At 38.9% G+C, this 23,084-nt stretch overlaps 1 long non-coding RNA gene across 3 annotated transcripts in view; it reads right to left on the bottom strand.

The window, feature by feature from the left end:
- LOC137630433 (uncharacterized) overlaps window positions 1-23,084 on the bottom strand; it is a 109,082-nt gene that overhangs the window by 16,255 nt on the left and 69,743 nt on the right. For all 3 annotated transcript variants that reach the window (XR_011041709.1, XR_011041708.1, XR_011041710.1), the window contains exon 4: window positions 19,017-19,204. This is a non-coding gene — a long non-coding RNA (uncharacterized lncRNA). The remainder of the gene's footprint in view (window positions 1-19,016; window positions 19,205-23,084) is intronic.

Genomic DNA, 23,084 nt, shown 5'->3' with positions numbered 1-23,084 from the left:
CCTAAAAGTCTCCCACTTAGACTGGTAGACCCTCTGTGAAGAGACCCTCCTCGCTCTGGCGATAGCTTTCGCAGCTTGCGCTGAAAATCCTCTCGATCTGACGAGCTTCTCGATAGTCTGAAGGCAGTCAGATCGAGAGCGAGGGGGTTTTGATGATACCTCTTGAAGTGGGGTTGTCTGAGCAGCTTTGGACTTGCAGGGAGGCTTCTTGGAAAGTCCATCAACAAGTCCACCACCTCCGTGAACCATTCCCTCATCGGCAGAAAGGAGCTATCAGGATCATTCGTCCCGAATCGAGGAGAGCGAATTTCCTGACTACCAGATTGATGATCTTGAACGGGGAAAGGCATATGTGTCCATCCCCGTCCAATCCATCAAAAAGGCGTCCACTGCTATTGCCTCCTTGTCCGGAACCAGGGAGCAATAGTTGCGGATCCTCTTGGATAAGTTGGAGGCGAAAAGATCGATGAGGGGTCTCCCCCACAGCCTCCAGAGACTGACAGACCTGTTGGTTGAGGGTCCATTCTGTGGGAAGGACCTGCCCTTTCCTGCTGAGCATGTCCGCCCTCACATTTCTGTCCCTGAAAAAACCTCGTCAGCAGACCTATCTTGTTCTCCTTCGCCCAAAGGAGGAGTTCCCTTGCTGTCTCGAACAGAGACAGAGAGTGAGTCCCCCCTTGCTTTCTGATGTAAGCAAGAGCTGTGGTGTTGTCTGAGTTGACCTCCACAATCTTCCCAGACACCAAGTCTTTGAAGGCCTTTAGCCCCAGAAAAATGGCCATCAGCTCCTTGTTGTTGATGTGCCATTCCAACTGATTTCCTTCCCAATAGCCTGAGACCTCCTTGCTTCCTAGTATTGTCCCCCAACCTGACTCTGATGCAACTGAAAACAACACTAGGTCTGGGTTCTTCTTGTGTAAGGAGATCCCTTCCCCTAACAAGGCTGGATCCAGCCACCACTTCAGAAGATTCTTGACTTCTGTTGGAATGGGGAAGGAAAAGGAGTCTTCCTGCGTCTTTCTGTTCCACATTTTCGAAAGAAAGTGCTGTAGAGGCCTTAGATGGAGTCTCCCCAGAGAGACAAACTGTTCGAGGGAGGATAGAGTTCCCAGCAAACTCATCCACTCCTTCGCTGAGCACCTCTTCTTGTCCAGGAAAGTTCTGACTTTTTCGAGACACTTGGTCTGTCTTTCCTGTGAGGGAGAAGCCTGAAAAAGAACTGAATTCAGAACTATCCCCAAATAGAGAATAGTCTGATTCGGCTTGATCTGAGACTTCTCCCTGTTGATGACCAGGCCTAGACCTTGAGCCATCATAAAAGTCTTCCGTAAATCCTCCAGACATTTCTCCCTCGATCGTGAACGAATCAGCCAATCGTCCAGATAGAAGGATATCCTTATCTCCTCTTGATGCAGCCAGCCTGACACATTCGCCATTATCCTGGTGAAGACTTGAGGAGCCGTGCTGAGACCGAAGCAAAGAGCTCTGAATTGGAAGCACTTGCCCTGCATTACAAATCTCAGGTACTTCCTTGAAGTCTGATGGATGGGGACATGGAAATACGCGTCCTGCAAGTCGAGGGACACCATCCAGTCCCCTGGACGTACTGATGCCAGCACCGACTGAGTCGTCTCCATGGAGAACTTTGTCTTCTCCACAGAGACGTTGAGAGAGCTGACATCCAGGACGGGTCTCCATCCGCCCGAGTTCTTGGGGACTAGAAACAGGCGATTGTAAATGCCTAGGGAGGATAGATCCCAAACCGGTTCTATCGCTCCCTTGTCTAGCATTTGGTCGACTAGGTCTATTAGGGCCTTCTGTTTCCCCGGATCTGTGTACCGGGCTATTAAGGCCAGCGGAGCATCTGCGAGAGGAGGTTTCTTCAGAAAGGGGATCTTGTATCCTTCCTTGATGACTGAGTGGGACCAGGTGTCCGCCCCTCTCCTCTTCCAAGACTGCCAAAAACCTGACAGTCTTGCGCCTATTGTCGGGAGGAGACGAACTTCATTTTCTGGAGCGAGGTCTGAACGAACCCCTGTTAGATCTTGGTCCTGACTCTTGCCTTCTTCCTCTAAAATCTGGTGTTGAAGTAGACGTCCTGCCCCGAAAGGGCTGCTGGAATTTCTTTTCCTCTCGTTTCGAAGAAGAAGGAATGGCTGCCAAGGGCTTATGAGCCGATCGAGATAAAAGGTCTTGGGTGGGTTTATGGGCCAGAGAAAGCGTAATGTCTCTAACCAAGGACTCGGGAAATAGATGTTGAGACAGGGGGGCGTAAGGAAGCTCAGACTTCTGCGCAATGGTAACAGACCTTGAAGTAAAAGAGCAAAGCAGTGATCTCTTCTTTAGGATCCCAGCTGAGAACAGCGCAGCCAACTCATTTGCCCCATCTCTGAGGGCCTTGTCCATACAGGACACAATACTGGTAAGGTCCCTAGTTCCTTCCATCTGGTCAGTTTTTTTTTGCCAGAGTCCCTAGCGACCAGTCTAGAAAACTAAAAACCTCAAAGGCTCTAAAAATACCTTAGACGAGATGATCCAGCTCCGACATCGACCATATGACCTTGGCTGAGTTGAGAGCATGCCTTCTAGCCGAGTCCACTAAGCCAGAGAAGTCACCCTTGGAAGAGGAAGGCACTCCCAGACCCAAAGGTTCCCCAGTTTCATACCACATACCCGCTTTTGAAGCAAGACGAGCAGGTGGAAAGGAGAAGTTAGTCTTAACTGCTTGTCTCCGCTCCTTCATCCAGTCATCAATCTTCGCAAGAGCCTTCTTTGCGGAAATCAACAGTTTCATCTTGATGAAGGCCGACTGTTTCTTGGCCTTCTTTCTGTTAAATTGGGATTGAGGAGATTGAGGGGCAGCAGGTTGGAATTCCTCTCCAAAAAGTTCAAGAAGGGAGCGAGAGAGAACTTTGTAATCTCCAGCAGCGTCGGTAGGTTTATTATCGTCATCAGAAACCTCCTCGAGGTCCTGATCCACATCTGCAACATCCTTCGAACGAGAAGAAGGTTCCTTAGAATCCGACAATGGCAAATCAAAGGAATCGTCCTGCAAAAGATGGGTTGCATCCTGGAGCCCAGCGCTAGATGAGTCCTTGGAACGAGAGGCAGTATCGTCCTGAAGAGGCGGGCGGGTATTGCCCTGGCGCCGAGAACGAGAGGCAGTATCGTTCTGGTGCCAAGAGCGGGAGGCGGTATCGTCCTGGCGTCGAGAACGAGAGGCGGTATCGTCATGGCGTTGTGAACGAGAGGCGGTATCGTCCTGGCGTAGTGAACGAGAGGCGGTATCGTCGTGGCGAAGTGAACGAGAGGAGGTATCGTGCTGGTATCGTGAATGGGAGGCGGTATCGTCCTGGCATCGAGAACAAGAGGCGGTATCGTTCTGGCATAGAGAACGAGAAGCAGTATCGCTCGAGATAGTATCGTCCAGGTATCGAGAACGAGAACCCGTATCGTCCTGGTATCGAGAAGAAGTATCATCTTGTGAAAGCACACATTCCTCATCCTGGCGCAGAGGGGAAGAAGTTTTCTTTAGAGAAGAACTCCGTTCTCTCTTAGAAGCAGACTTCTTAATAGGTAACGAGTCGTCTTTACGTCTATCAGACTGGGCGTGAGGGCGGCTAAATGCTTGCACTAACGTAAAAAGTTGTTCCTGCATGACAGACATAAAGTATTTAGCAACATCAGCTGGGTCTTGCGGCCCCGAAGGGGAGGGTTGACGAATAACACTCGTAGAAGGGGGAGGATCTTCGGCAGTAAAATCCTGACTAGCAGGCTTAGGCTTCGCCCTTTTCACAGGCACGGAGTCGAAATCATCCTCCGACGGACAAGATTCATAACTGCTAGAACCGGGAGAGAAAGAAAGAGACAGTTCGTCGCGGTTCCATCTCCTCTTAGTAGGTCTTGACGCTTCAAACTTCCATTTACGTCTGGGCGAATTCGCAGAAGAAATTAACACATCCGACACGTCTTTTCCGTGACGGTCAAGAACAGCCTGGGAATCGGCAACAGGGCTGTTTGAGGAGACGGCTGATCGAGGGTACGTACCTCTTACCCCCTTTCGGTTGTCGACGTACCTTCTCCCTTAGTCCTGGGAGCTTGGTAGAGGTCTAGGCCTAGGGTAATGACAGGTTCGGTCAGTCGCCACCTCCACTGCACTAACACCAGCACTTTCACTATCCTTACCTTTAAAGGCCTCCAGTTGTTCTTTAATGGCCTTCAACTCTGCAGCCAAACTAGTGTACCGAGGGTCATCCGCAGATACGGATCCTGTAGGAGGTGCAGGAGTTGCTAACTCAAGGGAAGGATCAACTTCCAAAGAGGAATCAATTATAGGTTCAAAAGATAAATCTACACTAAGTTCGTCTTCCTTACCACTAACAGACTTAGACTTAGACCTAGAAGCTCTCCTAACTCTATCGAGCTCTAGTTTACGCACATAGCACTTCATAATCAACCAATCCTTTTCATCCAAAACTTTACATTCCCCGCACCTATTATTAAGGGCACAAACAAAACCCCAACAATTCAAACACACGGTGTGAGGGTCTACTGCCATTTTCGGTAGTCTCACCTTACATTCCTCATTTGCCTAGGGTAATGACAGGTTCGGTCAGTCGCCACCTCCACTGCACTAACACAAGCACTTTCACTATCCTTACCTTTAAAGGCCTCCAGTTGTTCTTTAATGGCCTTCAACTCTGCAGCCAAACTAGTGTACCGAGGGTCATCCGCAGATACGGATCCTGTAGGAGGTGCAGGAGTTACTAACTCAAGGGAAGGATCAACTTCCAAAGAGGAATCAATTATAGGTTCAAAAGATAAATCTACACTAAGTTCGTCTTCCTTACCACTAACAGACTTAGACTTAGACCTAGAAGCTCTCCTAACTCTATCGAACTCTAGTTTACGCACATAGCGCTTCATAATCAACCAATCCTTTTCATCCAAAACTTTACATCCCCCGCACCTATTATTAAGGGCACAAACAAAACCCCAACAATTCAAACACACAGTGTGAGGGTCTACTGCCATTTTCGGTAGTCTCACCTTACATTCCTCATTTGCACAGACACGGTAATGACTTTATTCACTCATAATGAAAACAGCAAAAAAGCAAAGAAATAACAAAAACACGATTGCCAAAACCCCAAATCGGAGTACTTCACCAAATAGCAGACTGGTACACCGATACAGGGAAAGCGAAGAAAAACTCTTAATGACGGACCAACGTGTTGTCGATCCGGCCGGCAGAAATGAACTGAAGAACAGAAAATGGGAATGATTCCTCCTACCACCCTTTAACAGGTGTAACCACCCAACCACCACAAGGCGGTTGCCTCGTTTAGAAAAATTCTGCCGAAATAGAGAGTATTAGCTATGTATATATAACTGTCAGGTAAGTTCTATTCATAAAAAGTAAATTTAAGATTTTTTTTTGTTTAAAAAAATATCACAATGCAACATGAATTGGTAATCTTTAATCCATAATGGCTTCCTTAAAAAAAAAAAACTGACTTTTGATAAGTGAAATTAAAATTTATTGTAATTTACTCTTAAAAATGCAGTGTGAAATTTTATCTAATAATGCAATTAAATTAAATTAATCATTACTTTTTGAGGGAAAATAATTTTTCCCAAAATATCTACATTCATCACCCACGTTAACATAACTTATGATTTACCTAAATAATTACCAGAGATACAACAAAACATTATCAATGGAATGAATGAATGAATGAATGATTTAAAGTTTTCAGGCATCCTGACATCTAAGGTCATTGACGCCGGTAACATTTAATTTATATATACAAAAGTAAAAAATGAAATAAAATAAAAAATTAAAGAGTATTCAATTAAAATCATAAAAATTGAATGTCATAAAAGTTAAATATTTTTCAGAAGACCTGCTTCTGAAAGAAATCTAAAAATGCCACTTGCATGGTAGGACACATCATTTCCAAGAATCTTGGCAAGGATGAACCTGCCACCCTCACCTCGAGCCTCAAACAAATATCTATTCCGCAAGATGTTATAATTGGGGCATTCGGTCAACAAATGCCTTACTGTTAGAGGTACTAAACAGTTGTCACAATACGGTTGCTGTTGGCCCTTCAGCAGAAACTCATGTGTCAACCGAGTGTGACCAATACGGAGACGACAAAGAAAAGTCTCCCATTTTCGGGGCATCATATTATACCTCCAAGGAGATGTCATTTGTTACTTCCCTCATTTTATTGCCATCTTGATTATCCCATTGCTGTTGCCATTTATTGCAAACCAATTTCTTGATGTCAGGTAAGAAATCATTACAGGGAATAGGATATCTTCTTGGCAGCAACTCAGATGCAGCCTCCTTAGCCAGTGAATCTGCCTTCTCATTCCCGGACACACCTACATGTGCTGGAACCCAACAAAATTGAACTGTTATACCTCTCCGTCCAATAAGGAAAAGCCATTCTAAAATCTTTAAAACTAGAGGGTTATTAGAATTAAAAACTTCCATAGCTTGAAGGACACTCCTTGCATCACTAAAAATTGTAAAATTACCCTCCTTCTCCAACGCTATTTTCTCAATAGCAGTTAATATGCCATACAGTTCGGCAGTAAATATGGAAGCGGTCAGAGGAAGTGCACCTCTACAATTAAAACCATTACTATGTACTCCAAATCCAACGCCAGCATCAGATTTGGAGCCATCAGTATAGATAAAAGTTGATCCTCTATGTTCTTTAACATGTTCATTAAAAAGACACCTGGCTTCTACGTCTGACATATTCTTCTTATCTCCAATAAAATATTTACAAAAAGATATCTCTGGTAACTTCCATGGAGGCGTTGATGATACCTTGAATGGAAGTATCTTATTTCTAATTATATCCAGACTATTTAATAATCGTTTCACCCGAAAGCCATAAGGTTGAGGAGATTTTGGGTGCAACTCAAAGTATGATGCTTGTCTTACAAGGCTTGCAGTCTGAAAGGCTAGAGAGTTAGGGAGTCTTTGCAATCTAAACCAATACCGAAGAATGGAAGACATTCGGTAAAGGTCTAGAGGTAACTCTCCAGCATCAACCAGGAGACTTGGGATAGGCGAGGTTTTAAAAGCTCCAGTAGACAATCTAATACCTGCATGATGTATCGAATCTAATATTTTTAACCGGCTTGGGGTGGCTGAAGAATATACCTCACAACCATAACTAATTTTGGAAAAAATCAAGGCCTTGTATAATTTTAAAATAGTATTGCGGTCTGCCCCCATTGATGTATGGGACAATACTTTTAAGATATTCAGAGCTTCAACACATTTAGCTTTTAGCCCTTTTAGGTGAGAAACCCAGGTAAGTCTACAGTCAAATATCAAACCTAAAAATTTGGTTTCCGATACACATGGTATCCGTTGACCTTTAATGTATATATCCGGGTCTGGATGTACTCCCCGGATACGACAAAAATGGACAATGGTAGTTTTACTTGTCGAGAACTTGAATCCATTCATGTCAGCCCACTGGATAATTTTATCAATAGAGAGTTGGATTTTTCTCTCAACCATTGCCATTCTAGTGCCAGCAAATGATATTGAGAGATCATCCTCAAATAATGTTGAGAGAACATCCTGGGGAATGGCTGAGGATATCCCATTAATTGCTAGTGCAAAAAGGGTTACACTCAGCACACTACCCTGAGGAACTCCTTCTTCCTGGCACTTACTCTCTGATAGAGTTTCCCCCACTCTCACTTGAAAAACTCTACGTGAAAGAAATGCCTGAATAAATAGTGGCAGCTCTCCTCTCAATCCCAATTCATGAATGGTTTTAAGAATACCATATCTCCATGTGGTATCATATGCCTTTTCAAGGTCAAAAAAATACTGTAACATGGTGCTGTTTGGAAGCAAAGGCTTCACAAATAGAAGACTAAAGTCGTATCAACACATCAGTCGTTGAGTGCATTTTTCGGAATCCACATTGAATCGGTGATAAAATACCTTTCTTTTCAAGGTATCATATCAGCCTTGCATTGACCATCTTCTCCATAATTTTACATAAACAAGATGTCAATGCAATAGGACGATAGTTTGCTGCTAAAAACTTGTCTTTACCGGGTTTTAAAAAGGCTAAAATAATGGCTAGTTCCCAAACACTTGGGTAACTATGATCATGCCATATTCTATTAATAATGCTTAAAATAAATAGCTTTGTATTAAAATGTACATGTTTAATCATTGCATATGGAATTCCATCGGGTCCAGGGGCTGTATCGTTGCAATGAGCAAGTGCGGAATCAAATTCTCTTTCAGTGAAAGGAGAATTATACGACTCTTCCCTTCCTGTTGCAAAATTTAAAATTTTATTTTCTTCAGTGCTCCTATACTGGTGACCAGGGGCTCCTTCATACTTGCTGGATACATTTGAAAAATGATTAGCCAAGGCATTGCTAACTTCATTTGCTTCAGTTACATACTGGCCATTCACCTTCAACACTGGTGGTGGGTTGGGGGTGAATTTGCCAGCTATCTTTTTTACTTTCCTCCACACAGAAGATGGTGGTGTTCTACTGTTAATGGAGGAAACAAAAGACATCCATGACTGGCGCCTTGCTTCTTTCATGGCACGACGGAACTGTGCTCTACATTTCTTGTACATAATTAAATTCTCATCAGTTCGGAGTCTACGCAATCGTGTTAGAGATCTTCTTGTGGCTCTGTGGAGTGCAGTTAGTTCTGAAGACCACCACGGGACTGGTCGTCGTTTGAATAACCCTGTTGTTTTGGGAATTGAATTGACTCCTGCTGTATGAAGAGTTCCATTCAGCAGGTCTATAGCATCATCAATACTTTCAAACTGTTCTGCTCTCCCTTCGATTTCACTTAGCTCAGAAAATCTAACCCAGTCTGCCTTGTCTAGATTCCAACGTGGCGATCTTTGCAAAGGTGGACCCTTGTTGGTGTTTATAATGATTGGTGCATGATCACTAGTATGCCAATCATCTAATGTCCTCCAATTAAAATCAAGAAGGCAGTTAGAGCTTGCAATTGAAAGGTCAATGCATGACAAAGTACCTGTCTGAACATGGAAGTGCGTGGGCTCTCCTGTATTAAGGAGCCCCACATCCTCATTCTCCACAATTGATGAGATAATATTGCCCCTTGTGTTGGCCAAAACATCACCCCATAAAGGATGTCTACCATTCATATCTCCCAGTAAGAGAAAAGGTTGAGGGAGTTGTTGAATAACTTCTGCTAAATCATCATATAAAATATCATCATTTGGAGGTAAGTACAGAGAGCATATTGTATATTTTCTCCCTATATCAATTTGTACAACAACTGCCTGCAGGGTTGTACGTATAGACATGGGTATTTGGGGAACATCTCGACGAATGTACATGAGACTTCCGCCATGGCTCCCTGCTTGTTGATTATATGGTGTTCTATAGCTAACATACTCTCGAGGACTAGGAGTGTTAGAATCAAGCATACTTTCCTGTAGACATACTATTATGGGGGAATGCTCATGAATTAGGAGCTTAAGTTCTTCATATTTCGCCCTCAAACCCTGACAGTTCCATTGCAAAATGGAGGAGAAAACTATGGATTATTTCTGGAAGACGTCTTGGGTGAGGTCTTCCCATTAGCAGTTTTTAATCTAACATTATTACTTGTAGGTTTCTTCAGAGATGGTTTTGTTATGTTGGGTTTTACATTGGAGTTTTTCTTTGTATCTTTTTTATATATTTGTTGAGGGGGATGGTGGACCTCAACTTGAATTTCTGATTTATTTAAATTGTCTTCTGGTTGATCGCCAACATCAACAGACAAAACATCATATTTATTTGATGTCATAATTCTAGTATTTCTTATGGAAGGGGGTGAGAGAGATGGAGGTCTCTCTCTTTTACGATTGATAGGCTGCGAGTTACCAGGTTTTTGTACCATCCCCACTACAGGTACACCTGATAACTTGGTGTCAGGTGGAATCTCCATTAAATCAGGCAAGGATATTGCCTGGGAGAGGTTAGTACTATCCTTTGTAATGGGGGACAAAGGTTTGATAGTGGTGGGCAATGTCTTTTTGTTGATACTCAATGATAAATCTTTAGGAGGAGATGTTCTTGTCTTATGCAGCACTTTATCAATAGATTGTGAATTCCTTTTTCGAGAACTACCTACAGTAGTAGGTGGGTGAGATGATTCCTGAGGAACTTTTTCTCCTGTTTTTAATGTTTTTGCATAAGTATTAGACTTATTTAATAATCTCTTGGCATGCCCCACGCTTACATGTTCAATAATTGATTTATTGAGGGCAGCCTCTTCTAACTTATAAAACTGGCAGCTCCTATCATTAGATTTATGATTAGAGTTGCAGTTTAAGCACCTTGCCTCAAGTGTACAATCCCCATGGTAAATTTTGGAGCAAGTATTACAAATTTTTTCATTATTGCAAACTTTGGAAGGATGTCCAAATTTAAAGCAATTATAACATTGCAGTGGCTTCTGCTCAAAAGGTTGAACTCTGATCCTTTCGTTTTCTATGTCTATGTGGAAAGGTACATCAGCATCCTGGAAAGTAAGAACAATCATTATGTTCCAGGTACTTTATGTACTTTCCACACTGATAGGGGACACATGGCCAATATCTCCTCTTCAGTAAATTCATACAGATCCCTATTAAAAACCACTCCCCTTCCATAGCTAAAGTTTAGATGGGGTTTGATGTCTAATTTTATATCATCATTTACTGTCTTCAAATTAGACAGTATAACAGACTGTGTGTATGACTTGGCCTTTATCAAGAAAATTTTCTTCCCGAATCGAGATATATCTCCAGGTGCGATCGTACCTACCTTCCTCTGAAGAAATTTGCATATCTTGAAATAATTTTCCGTACCTCCTACAGATTGAGCAAGAAGCCACATTGGTGGTTTTGGCTTTCTTTGGGATGGTATATCTGCCTCTATATCTTTATCAGCCCAGTCTGCTGGTCTGTAGACATCCAGATCTTTAGGTGCCCCATCACACAGAGCACCCTTAACACTCATATTACCTACTTTAATATCAACACTGTTACAGCTTGCATTAAATGCTTCCTCGTGACAATTAAATGATAACCAAGATTCCCAATTATCATCTTGAAGTTTCATTCTAATTTCTTTTATTGATCCGTAACACTCAAATATTTTATGTAGCACATCATAATTAGCTTCTAAAGGGATTTGGGTAACGTGCAGGACTTTCAGTTTTCCTGTGTTGCCCAAATTACCCTTTTTCGGAATGTTTAAAGAACAGTCCTTTTTAGTTCCTACGTCGTCAACGGGGTTTTCTTTAAATGAATTGCCAGAGGTCGTCAACAGTGCCGGGGGCGAGTCAGCATATCCAGGGGAGGTGGGGTCATTCTCACAAGAATCCATCGGAATAAAGAAAAGAGAAGAGTGATTTTTTTAATAGTTTGATTTACCTGCTTGAGAACATTAAGGCATCAGATGTTGGGAAGGAAATTTGCACTCTCCACTACCGGCACAGTGAGAGTATGCTTCCCAGATGGTCCACTCCATACCCTACCCGAAGGATAGCATCAAAACAGATATAGAGGCACAGGTGTAAGCTGAACCCGCCTGTTAGGACTGAGACCAAGAAACTATGGAATCATCCTCCCCATATCTGTAATGACGGGCTTCCGGCCAGAAGCCGAGAATCCTACCCCAAGCATTGGATCCCCCTGGATTCCGAAGACCCAACACTTGGAATAGTTCCGCCAAAAAGGTCCGAACCATCTTCGGGATGGCTGAGATCATCCTATACACTCACATATAGCTTTGAGCACAAAGGCCTCCCAACCGCGACACCTTTCACATTCATCAAAGCAGGCAGCAATACCGGATGCAGAAACATCCGCCCAAGTGGCAATAACACATGTAGAAACATCCATGCCATAAAGAGAAAAAAAAAAGATAATAAACATACATATATATGTAAAAATATACACATATACATATGGAAAATTTTACTCATAGGGTTGGGACAGCATCATGAAAGAAAGTTTATAATATTAGGAGAAGGTTGAAGCAATATAAAGAGGAAGAAAAAGATAAGAAAGAGAGAAATTTAGATTCGAACTGGGGGAGCAATTTCCCCAAGTTCGAGAGCCCTCTTGCCCGTCACGAAGTTTCAGCACGGGAATAAAATGCCGTGCTGAAGCTCAATGACTTCATCAAGGCATTCTCTCATTAAGAGGGTTATCAACGGAAATGAGGAAACATTACCACTAATTCAATGGCAGAATTGAGTTGGTTAAAATTACATGTGTTACAGAGGCTGAATCCTTCTATCTTCCTATGTATATCACCAGTCACATCAGTAATCTCGTCATGGACAGAGAGGGGCAAGTTTTGGACAAAATACGAAAGCACTCGAATGAATCAGAATTTTCTACTGGTAAATGAGAAATGCTTTTTATTCCCCATTAGGTTTTTTAGCTCCAATGAATGCAATGACAGGAGTTTTTTTGTTGGGAGGGGGGGGGATCATAGTTCCCACAGCACTGTTAACATCGAATATCTTTGGTATTAGTTTTAAAGTGATAAGGGAAGTTAAATAAAGTTCCATTAACAATCATTGGGAAAGATGTAATTAAATAGCGAAGTTATTTCTCTCAGTAAGTATTGCCACAGATAGGCAATGACAATTCATGAAACTTGTCATTGTGAATAAAGTATCGTATAACTGAGTATGGTTTTACTTTTATGTGAGAAAATTTTACTATTACATAAGAAAATTCTATGCAGGAGATATATGCGTAATGTATATAGATGAGAGAGAGAGAGAGAGAGAGAGAGAGAGAGAGAGAGAGAGAGAGAGAGAGAGAGAGAGAGAGAGAGAGAGAGAGAGAGAGAGAGAGAGAGAGAGAGAGAGAGAGAATTACAGACCGTTACAAGAATTATGTGGACAACAGTTAACAAAATTTAATAGTGAAATTTAAAAAAATGGATTTTGTAAGTACCGTATAACGATTCTTGATTACTTAGATAATTGCAGTAAGAGAGCATACGCAAAACTTTTAAACCCTCCCAAATTACTTATATCCTGAAATGGCTCCTAACTCCTCTAAATCAACTGAAATTATGCCTATAACATTTATTTTAAGGTAAAATTTACACCCATAACACCACTAGCCTTTATTAATTAGTACCGGTATTGTCAAAAAAAAAATTTGAAATGTGTTGTTTTTAATGAGCAAATCATTTTCCTCCAGAGTACAGATAAGAACTTTAGGTCCCCCTAATCTAATCATATTGGGTTGGGATGTTCAGTTGGTCTCGTCGGTAATCTATTTTCTTCTCAGTAACAAAAATCTATTTTAAATTGGAAACAATTTGATTTGAGAGAGGAGGGTAGTCTTTAAACATTTTAAATGGGAAACAAACTGATTCGGGAGAGGGAAGGATTTTAAGTCCTCTAACAAAAGACTATTTCAAATGGGAAATTGATTTGGTAGAGAGAATTGTTTCAGCAATCTAACAAAACTATTTCAAATGAGGAAAACTGATTTTACTGAGGGAAGGGTTTCAGCCCTCTAACAAAAACCTGTTTTAAGTGGGAAACTGATTTGGGAGGGGGAAGGGTTTTAGTCCCCTATAAAAAAGCTATTTTAATTGGAAAACAAATTTAATCGGGAGAGAAGGGTTTTAGTCCTCTAACAAAAATCTATTTTAATTGGGAAACAAACTGGTTTGGGAGAGGGAAGGGTTTAAGTCCTCAAACAAAAATCTATTTTGAATGTAGGGAATACTGATTTGGGAGAGAGAAACAGGTTTCAGTCCTCTAATAAAAATCAATTCTAAATGGGGGAAAACGGATTTGGGAAAGGGGAGGGATTCATTACTCTAACAAAACACTATTTTAATTGGAATCAAAACTGATTTGGGAGAGGGAAGGGTTTCAGTCCTCTAGCAAAAATCTATTGTGAATGGGCGAAAATTGATTTGGGGGAGGGAAGGATTTCAGTACAGTACTCTAACAAAAATCTATTTTAAACAGGGGAAAACTGATTTGGGAGCTAGAAGGGTTTCAGTGCTCTAACAAAAATATATTTTAAAAGGGGAAAAACTGATTTAGGAGAGGGAAGGGTTTCAGTACTCTAACGAAAATCTATTTTCAATGGGAGAAAACTGATTTAGGAGAAGGAAGGGTTTTAGTACGCTAACAAAAATTTATTTCAATTGGAAACAAACTAATTTGGAGAGGGAAAGGTTTCAGTCCTTTAACAAAAATCTATTTTAAATGAGGGAAAACTGATTTTGCAGAGGGAATTGTTTCAGTATTCTACCAAAAATCTATTTTAAATGGGGGAAAACTGATTTGGGAAAGGGAAGGGTTTCAGTACTCTAATAAAGATATATTTTAAATGGGTAAAAACTGATTTGGGATAGGGAATGGTCTCACTTTTCTGACAAACTATTTTAATTGGAAACAAAGTGATTTGGGAGAGGGAAGGGTTACAGTCCTCTAACAAAAATCCATTTTAAATGGGGAAAACTGATTTGGGAGAGGGAAGGGGTTTCAGTCCTTTAACAAAAATTATTTCAAACGGAGGAAAATTGATTCGGGAGAGGGAAAGGTTTCAGTACCTTAACAAAAATCTATATTAAATAGGGGAAAACTGATTTGAGAGAGGGAAGGGTTTCAGTCCTCTAACAAAAATCTATTTTAAATGGGGGAAAACCGATTTAGGAGAGGGAAGGGTTTCAGTGATATAACAAAAAATCTATTTTAAAAAGGTGAAAACTAATCTGGGAGAGGGAAGGGTTTCAGTAATCTAACAAAACACTATTTTAATTGGAAACAAAACTGATTTAGGAGAGGGAAGGGTTTAAGTCCTCAAACAAAAAACTATTTTAACTAGAAACAAAACAGTTGGGAGAGGGAAGGTTTCAGTCCTTTAACAAAAATGTATTTTAAATGGGGGAAAACTGATTTGGGAGAGGGAAGGGTTTATATACCAACAAAAAAAACTATTTTAACTGGAAACAAACAGATTTGGGAGAGGTAAGGGTTTCAGTCCTCTAACAAATATCTATTTTAAATTGGGGAAAACTGATTTGGGAGAGGGAAGGGTTTCAGTACTCTAATAAAACTGCATTTTAACTGGAAATAAAACTGATTTGGGAGGGAAGGGTTTGAGTCCTCTAACAAATATTTTAATTGGGAAACAAACTAGTATGTGAGAGGGAAGGGTTTTAGTTTAACAAATATTTCTTTTAAAAGGAAAAAACTGATATGGGAGAGGGAAAGGTTTTAATCCTCTAGAAGTTCTAGCAAAGATTTTTCTTTTAAAAAATATCACCTCTCAGATGATTAGAGCGTTTTTAAAGGATTACGAACAAAGTCTGATAAAATAATTATGATCACCTGTAATGGATTTCAAATGATAAAGTGCGTAATAATATAACCTTCTGCCAAATTCTCTAGTGTTAAATGACGATGTCCCATTATTAGGAGTGATGTGAAATGACATTCTTACAAGAACGTTTTTGATTATAAAACTTATTTCTCATAAAAGGATGTGAAAAGGCGGTGCTTAGAAATAAGCAGGTTTAAATTTATTGAACCCCCTCTCTAAACTAGAAACTACTAAGAATGTAAGATTACTTCAGACTCTTAAAATCAAGCTAACCTCCCTCATTCGTATGTCAATAGGGGGGACCTACATGAATGTTGATGTTCTACATCTGTATCGAATACTGGAATAGTTAGTGCAATCAAGAACTGTCACCAGAATTTCTCGACATTCTTATAAACAAGCATTCCACCCGTCTTACAACATTTCTACACTTTGGTTATTGGAAGTATATGGTTGATGCCACTCCTTCAAAATTTTTAAACTGCAACATACGTGCGCAGATTGCCCGGATCACGTCTGGACGGGGGCTCTTAAGACTTAAAAGTCATAGCCCCCAAAAGTTCAAAGAGTAACAGGAAACACACATGTTTGACAAATGTTTTTTGTAAATCTGAAAATTATGCTTACCATGTTATAATCATTAATGTCCTTATATGGAGATTGATAAAAACCTTACATATTTAATAATTATTAATGTACGACATAACATTACTCTGGCATTTATTGTGAAATTTCAATAATAGTTTTGCTGCCAAACTTGCCAAAACGATGTGAATGCGGTACTTGATACCCAAGTTTTTTTAGGATCAGGATCACTAATGATAATCTGAAGCAAAGAACACGAATAACCCATTTTTATATATCAAAAATATATCATGATTAAGGGAATAAAATATATATGACTGCGAGATGCAGCAGTTGCCAAACGTGATGCTAAAATGACTTTACTGGAACATACGAGTATAAGAGGACCCAACAGGTGACTTGACAAATTTACCTAGTCTCTCTGACCTAAATTAAGTTATAATACGAAATTTGAATGAGCCATTGGAAGTTTACTCTTGAGCGGTTTCTGTCGACTATGACTGAATCATAAGAGGGAATGATGAAAAAGACATCTTTCCCTAAAATGAAAGATGAATCTTGCGAAAATTATTTACAACAGGGGAACAATACTCTTTACGAGACCTTTCATGATTCATATTTTATCGTATACATACAACTTCTTTTCATAGTTCAACGTTTAAATGGCCGTTTAAGGTTCGACACAACTTGTTTGTAGTCCACACACTAAGAAGCTAAGGTATGCATGATAATGCTGTTTACACCAATCTTAATATTTTTCTACAAAGTATGAAAATCTCGCAAACTTTTCATTCTCAGCAGAAAACTGCTACTACTTTGATGAAAACTGCAATATTTAGAATTTTCAGAGGTATAGAGTGCTCCGTATCTATATATAAAAAAAAAAAAAATATATGGGCCATCTCGCCCGAAGCTGAGGCTAGGGAGACCATTCAGCGCAGGGGAGTAACCTAGACAAATATCCCTGTACTCTATGAACTAAATAGAAACTCGGTAACAAGACAAGAGAAAGGAAGTAGGAATGGACGTAAAGGAGACAAAAAACATGAGGATAAATAGGAAGGGTAAAACGTGGTTGAAGCCAAGAGCTTAAGATACAGCAATGGCATTTTAATACAACTTACAGTACATCCAAGCATTCCCATGTTAATAGAAACCACAACCATGCCAATTAATTATAATCCTTACATCTTACTTATTGCACATTTATGTATTTCTGGATATTGTACATTTAGGAAATACGAGAACTGTGATCAATAAGCTAACTGTTCCACATTCGCAGTACCTTGTTCACTGTATCAGTAAAGCTAACCCGGTTTATATTACGGAATATAAAAGTATCTTCGGGCTCGTTAAAATAATACAGATGCAATACGAGAAACTATTTACCAGCCCAGTTATAAATAATCAATAAACTTTACTGAAACCAATATGGTAGAATTTACTATTATGTCCATTTCTTTCTGTGAAAATAATTTACAGTTTCTACAAGTTCAAATACTATCTTGAGGTTGACAGTATTCTGCAAATTCCCTATCCTTGGTATTTGAAATTCGCTTGACTGAAAATAATGTGATGCTGCTGGTCAACATTACATTATTTTCAGTCAAGTGACTTTCAAACACACATTGCTTCAATTGCGCATGGTTCAAGTAGACAAAGGTGTATTAAATTAACTTTAACTTATAAAAAAAGAGCAGTTGGATTAATTTTGTGGCTAAATCTAAAATAAAATTAGGTAAACTTAACCTGGATGGTAAAGATATATTCTGACAGGGTTTCTGGATTCCAGAAATACACATTTAAACTTATCAAAAATCAACACTAAATTCCTACTTTAAGAATAAACACACCTAAAACGTCAATTTTCTATTTTTGGAAAAAAAAAACTGGTAGTAATCAAATGGCAAAAACCTCAAACTTAGTACTTTAATAAGTATTTAATGCTATTGCCTATCTATACTATTAACTATCTGCGCTCTTGAATGACAAAACATGGATTTCGATATTTGTTAAAACTTCGTGGTATTTCCCTAAGTGGAAAAGCAGAACACTAAATTCAAGGGTGAAAAGGAAGAACTACCTTGTATTAAATAATTAAAACAGAAGGGGGACTTGGAGTTTGTAACAGTTAGATTACTGCCTTTTAGGACTTTAACGATTCAAAACTTTGGCTTTCCATAAAAAAGTTACGTGATTAATTTATATATTTCGAAAACCCCTCAAAGTTTGTGCCACAAAACGTAATCGCTAAAGATCCAATTGTTTAATGCAATTTTCATTCAAAATCCTATTTCTGGGCTCCGACCCATGCCGCCCAATCAAATGCTCCTTTAGCACCATTTCTAAGGTATATAACTGCTATATATTACCAGAGAAAAAATTGCATGGGAATGCCAGGTTGAACCCAGCTCGCTCACCTGTATAAGGTGTTGATATAATACTGGGGCGTGATAAATCACAACCAGAGGCCTCGCACCATTTAGATATCTCCTGTCAAAATCCCCGAACAGCGAGGTGCCATTCAACATCGTACTACTACTAGCAAACCCACGCCAGTGACAACACTCCTTTATATTAGCACGCAGTTTGATAACCGTATTTTGTCTAGTGTGTGTATTTCGCAGGTTTTTCTCTGGATTTACCTCAAGATGTCCGACTTCACTGTCACTACATCTAAGTTAAGTACCAGATCTATGAGTTTTGAGATTTTGGAGGGGGCTTTGCCCTTTTTTGTTTATATTATTCAGCTTATTATTCACCAGAAATAGATTTTTCCTACGTCAAAATCCCTTTTTAAAATCTCAATATTAAAATTACCAGCATACATAATTCAACAGCTTTAAGAAAATCCCTTGTTCAAACAATTTGTAACAAGAAATTCTGTATAAAAAGAAAATTGTACGAAAGTTCATAGTTTAAAGAAGATAGCTGCTTTGATACCAATACCATAGTTCATATACAATCCTCAACAGGAATAACTTACTTGCCACCATATATGAAGTAGAGAAAAAATAAAAACCAGATAATTACATTGCAACTGTAGTTTTCCTCCTGAGAAAATCTTGAGTTGTCTCTATTCCAATTACAGTATTTGAATCAAAATAGCATGGCAAAGCAACGTGTTGAGATAAATCCACCCAATGAATCTTCCAAGTACAAGGTCGATGACCACTTAGCCTCTGCGTTCACGTTCCGTTGAAAGTCGATAATACACGTTCCTGAAAGAAAGAAAAAATATTAAACCTATGAAAGTGCAATTTGACCGATTGATACAATTAATTTATAGTGAAAAACTTTGATGAAAAAATAGTATTTGCCCGTAAACTTACATTTCATTTTCTTCTTTACAATAACACCCCACCAAGGTTTTCACATTCAGTATGTGTGATTTAAATTTTACATATTGTTAGCTACTGTAAATTTAGGATCTTTACAAAAACATTAACATTACATACTTCCATTAAAACATTATTTTACAAGTATAAATTAATAAATGTCAGGTTGAATTTCATTTAAAACTAAAACTGTTACGATTATTATAAATTTTCCTTGCGATATCAGTTTTTCCATATGCGTTTTTTGATATTCAAATGAAGCTAAATCATTTGTTAGAAATTTCTTACACATATTGCAAGATAACCAATTTGAATTCTTAATGCAAATCCCTCATTTTTTATATACTATTAAATTAATATGGGTCGAAAATAATAATCATATACTCAAATAACTATTTTGACTTTACAAATGATATGCAGAATTTAATTATAACCGACCGTCATTAAATATATCAGTATCGTAAGAAATTTTTAAATCAACAGCTAATATGCTATGATTCAAGAGAAATCTTAAATAAGAATCAACAGGTGCTGCTATGACATCATAGTCTACACCAACAGATCTTTCATTAATTGCACTTCGAATTTTGTCGGTCCAAACTTTTCGCTTGCCACACCACCGGATCGTAACCTCACACAGGAGATTAATGAAATATATAAAGGGTTAAAACCCCTATTACAAAATCAAAACATGCCTTGTTTGAAATATTGGCACTTCCTCCTGACATACGCTTACGGACAGACATTTTTTTTCAGGCTTTCTAACACCAGCCAAATTAATTACGGAGGTCTAGGAAGGTACAATATATAGATTCAGCTTAAAATTGCAACTGACCTAAATTGTTTATTTGAATTTAATTAGGCGTTGACGTGCTCCTCTAATTAAATATACGATACTGCAATTTCTAATGAAACTGGATTTCGCTGGCTATTTCGCCATGTCTTTCTGTATGTCTAATGGGGCATGGTACATAATGTATATCGACTGAAATGTAAACACAATTTCCTTGTCTAAGTCCATTGTTAACTTTTGGGAGACTAATGTTGGTTACTGTTGTTGTTTATCCGTTGTGCGATCTTTTTTTGATTACTGTATGGAGCATCATTAGCTATCTTTGTGAGCTATTCAAGAACTTTCAAGTATTTATGCAGTAGTTCTCTAATGTTTTACAATAACCATTCCCCCCACTGCACTGTTCAAGTTAAAATATGACTGTCGTTACAAGACAACTTCTTCCGGAAAGGAGTTCAATTTATTCCTAAATTTGGTGTAATTTCATCTATTTTGGCTAATCTATTACATTTATATAGCAGTTGCTGCTTAATCTGAGTAACAAAATATCACCAGAATAATGACCCACATGGTTGGTATGTAAAGCAATTTCATTACCTGCCAATTTCATACGAGGTTGCAATATCCTTTATTTGGGAGCAGAGCGATCCACAGTGGAGCCAAGGCCAATCAGGGGACTTTATACAAATTACAGGTTATTATGATATTTTAATTTAATGCCAATTACATGAACACTATACTGGTTATACTTTCTTATGCGTTTCTGACCATTTCTATTGCTGCAAATCACTAATTTTTGGCGTTTAACCAAAAAAACATTTTCCATTTGGATAACAAATAATGTTTTTTTTTTCAAGTGAGATTAGGAAAACTAATACAATGGTGGTTTACCCCAATAGTCATTATCAGAAAATAATAAAACACAAGAAACCCAGGGTTAATATATAATACTTTGAATTCTTGTGAAAATGGAATTCGTTATACAAAATGGATGAATGCTGGCTATTTTAGTATTTCTCTCTGACTAATTGGGGCTGGTGCACAATAGCTTATGTATCAGCTACCTACAGTAAGTTATGAACACCATTTCATTGACACCTTTACGATTTTCGTCCGCACTATACCACACAGAGTGCTGTCGCAAAGCGGGCCATTTCAGTGGTATGCAGAGTGAAGCATTGTTTGCGTTCTGCATACAAAAGTAATGGAATGTGTGGCCCAAAGCATTTATTCATACGCAATTGCACTACTTGTTTATGCATCGTCGGAAATGTTTATGCTGAGTTCGTGCAGTGCTCACGGACTTGGAACGAACAGTTATGCATGTCAAATTCTTGAAAATCTAAAAATTCTCTCCACAACATGGCATACTTCCCCATATCCTTTCCTAGTCCTTGAAAAGTTCCCTAATACTTTTAATCATTGACCCACCGAAGTGTGACACAACGAGGGAACGTAAATTGTGCTATCGTCAGGGTGACAAGTCCATTGTTTACTTTAGTCTGTGGGTTATTGCAAATAGTTTGGATTTGCTTTTGGCACTAATAATGTTCTCTGTACGACGTAATCATTACCTGTTATTATTAACCATTCAAGAACTAATAAGAAGTTATGCGTAGGTTCACAGATGTTTTAATAACAATCCTCCCCCCACCACCCTTCCTTTTCAGTTCCGGCATGATTACCATCACAAGACATCTCCCAGAGGGGAATTCAATCTTCTTTCCAAATTCCGTGTAACAATCTATTTTGGTAATTGTTTTTATTTAACACACCATATCAGTATATTAGCTATTGTTGCTCATTTAAGAGTAAAAACAAAAAAATCACCAAAATGCTTACCCGTATGGTTGGCGTGCGCAAAATATCCATGCAAGACAAGGCGCTGCAAAGCTAAGTCCATTTGAGGGACGTGATAAAAATCATACGTAATTAGGATACTTTAATAGTTACCCACTTGGATGGTGTACGAACATCCATTTACCGCTTGCCAGCAGCCAGAATAGAGGAACAATAAACTGTTCAATTGCTTCAAAGCAACGGCAGAGCAAAGACCATTTGAGGGCAGTGATATAGATTATTGGTAATCATGATGAATTTAATTCCATTTCACACGAATCAATTTTTCCAACTAGTTAAGTTGCGTTTATTATGCATTTATGTTGGTATTTCTATAAAATATTGCTGCAATTCATTTGTTTTTAGTGTTTACCCACCAAAAATCCAGTTTGGGAACCAATATATTTTTTTTTATACTGGGGGTTAGGAACACAATGGGTGGTTTGCTCATATATTCATGGCCAGAAAACGATATAACATAAGAAAACATATAGCCCACGTATTTGGCTGGAAATTAAACTATAATATTCACCAAAACTAGTTAGAAAAATTTATGGTTCATGTATTTTGCTAGAAACTATCAAAGTATCACACTTCCCAAAGATTTTAACGATTTTAACGACTTAAAGTGAACTCTCTAGTTACTGCCAGATATCTTGCTCTTGAATTATATCTTCATTTCCCTCGAGTCAATATTTTTATTAATATGTAATTCGTCAAGCAATTCGTCTTTGCCATGTAATCTTGCCACTAACATTCTTGGGCGAACGGTATTATATATATACCATATTATATAAACGGAAAATGCTTTACTAATAAAGTAAATCTTTAATAAGATATGAACTAATATATCCTATGGTAATGGGGGCCACCCAAGTGGGAACCGGGGGTTTTGGGTGGGGAAAATTTAACTAACCTTTTCTTTTCTATTCTTATGGAGACAAATATGCGAAAAATTATTGGCGTCATATTTCCCTAAAAAATTTATTTAATTTTTGTTTAAATGTTACAAACAACAGGCATACACTACTGTTCGTACATAACTTGTGACCTGGGTAGGGCGAGTCGGGGACCTTACCCGTCAGCTAGGTCTGTGACCTGGTAAGGGAGTCTATCGAAAATACTACAAAG

The sequence above is a fragment of the Palaemon carinicauda genome, chromosome 38, assembly GCF_036898095.1.
Source record: "Palaemon carinicauda isolate YSFRI2023 chromosome 38, ASM3689809v2, whole genome shotgun sequence".
NCBI classification, from domain to species: domain Eukaryota; kingdom Metazoa; phylum Arthropoda; class Malacostraca; order Decapoda; family Palaemonidae; genus Palaemon; species Palaemon carinicauda.
Note: the sequence above shows the minus strand (reverse complement) of the source record. Positions and strands in the feature narration are given on the sequence as shown.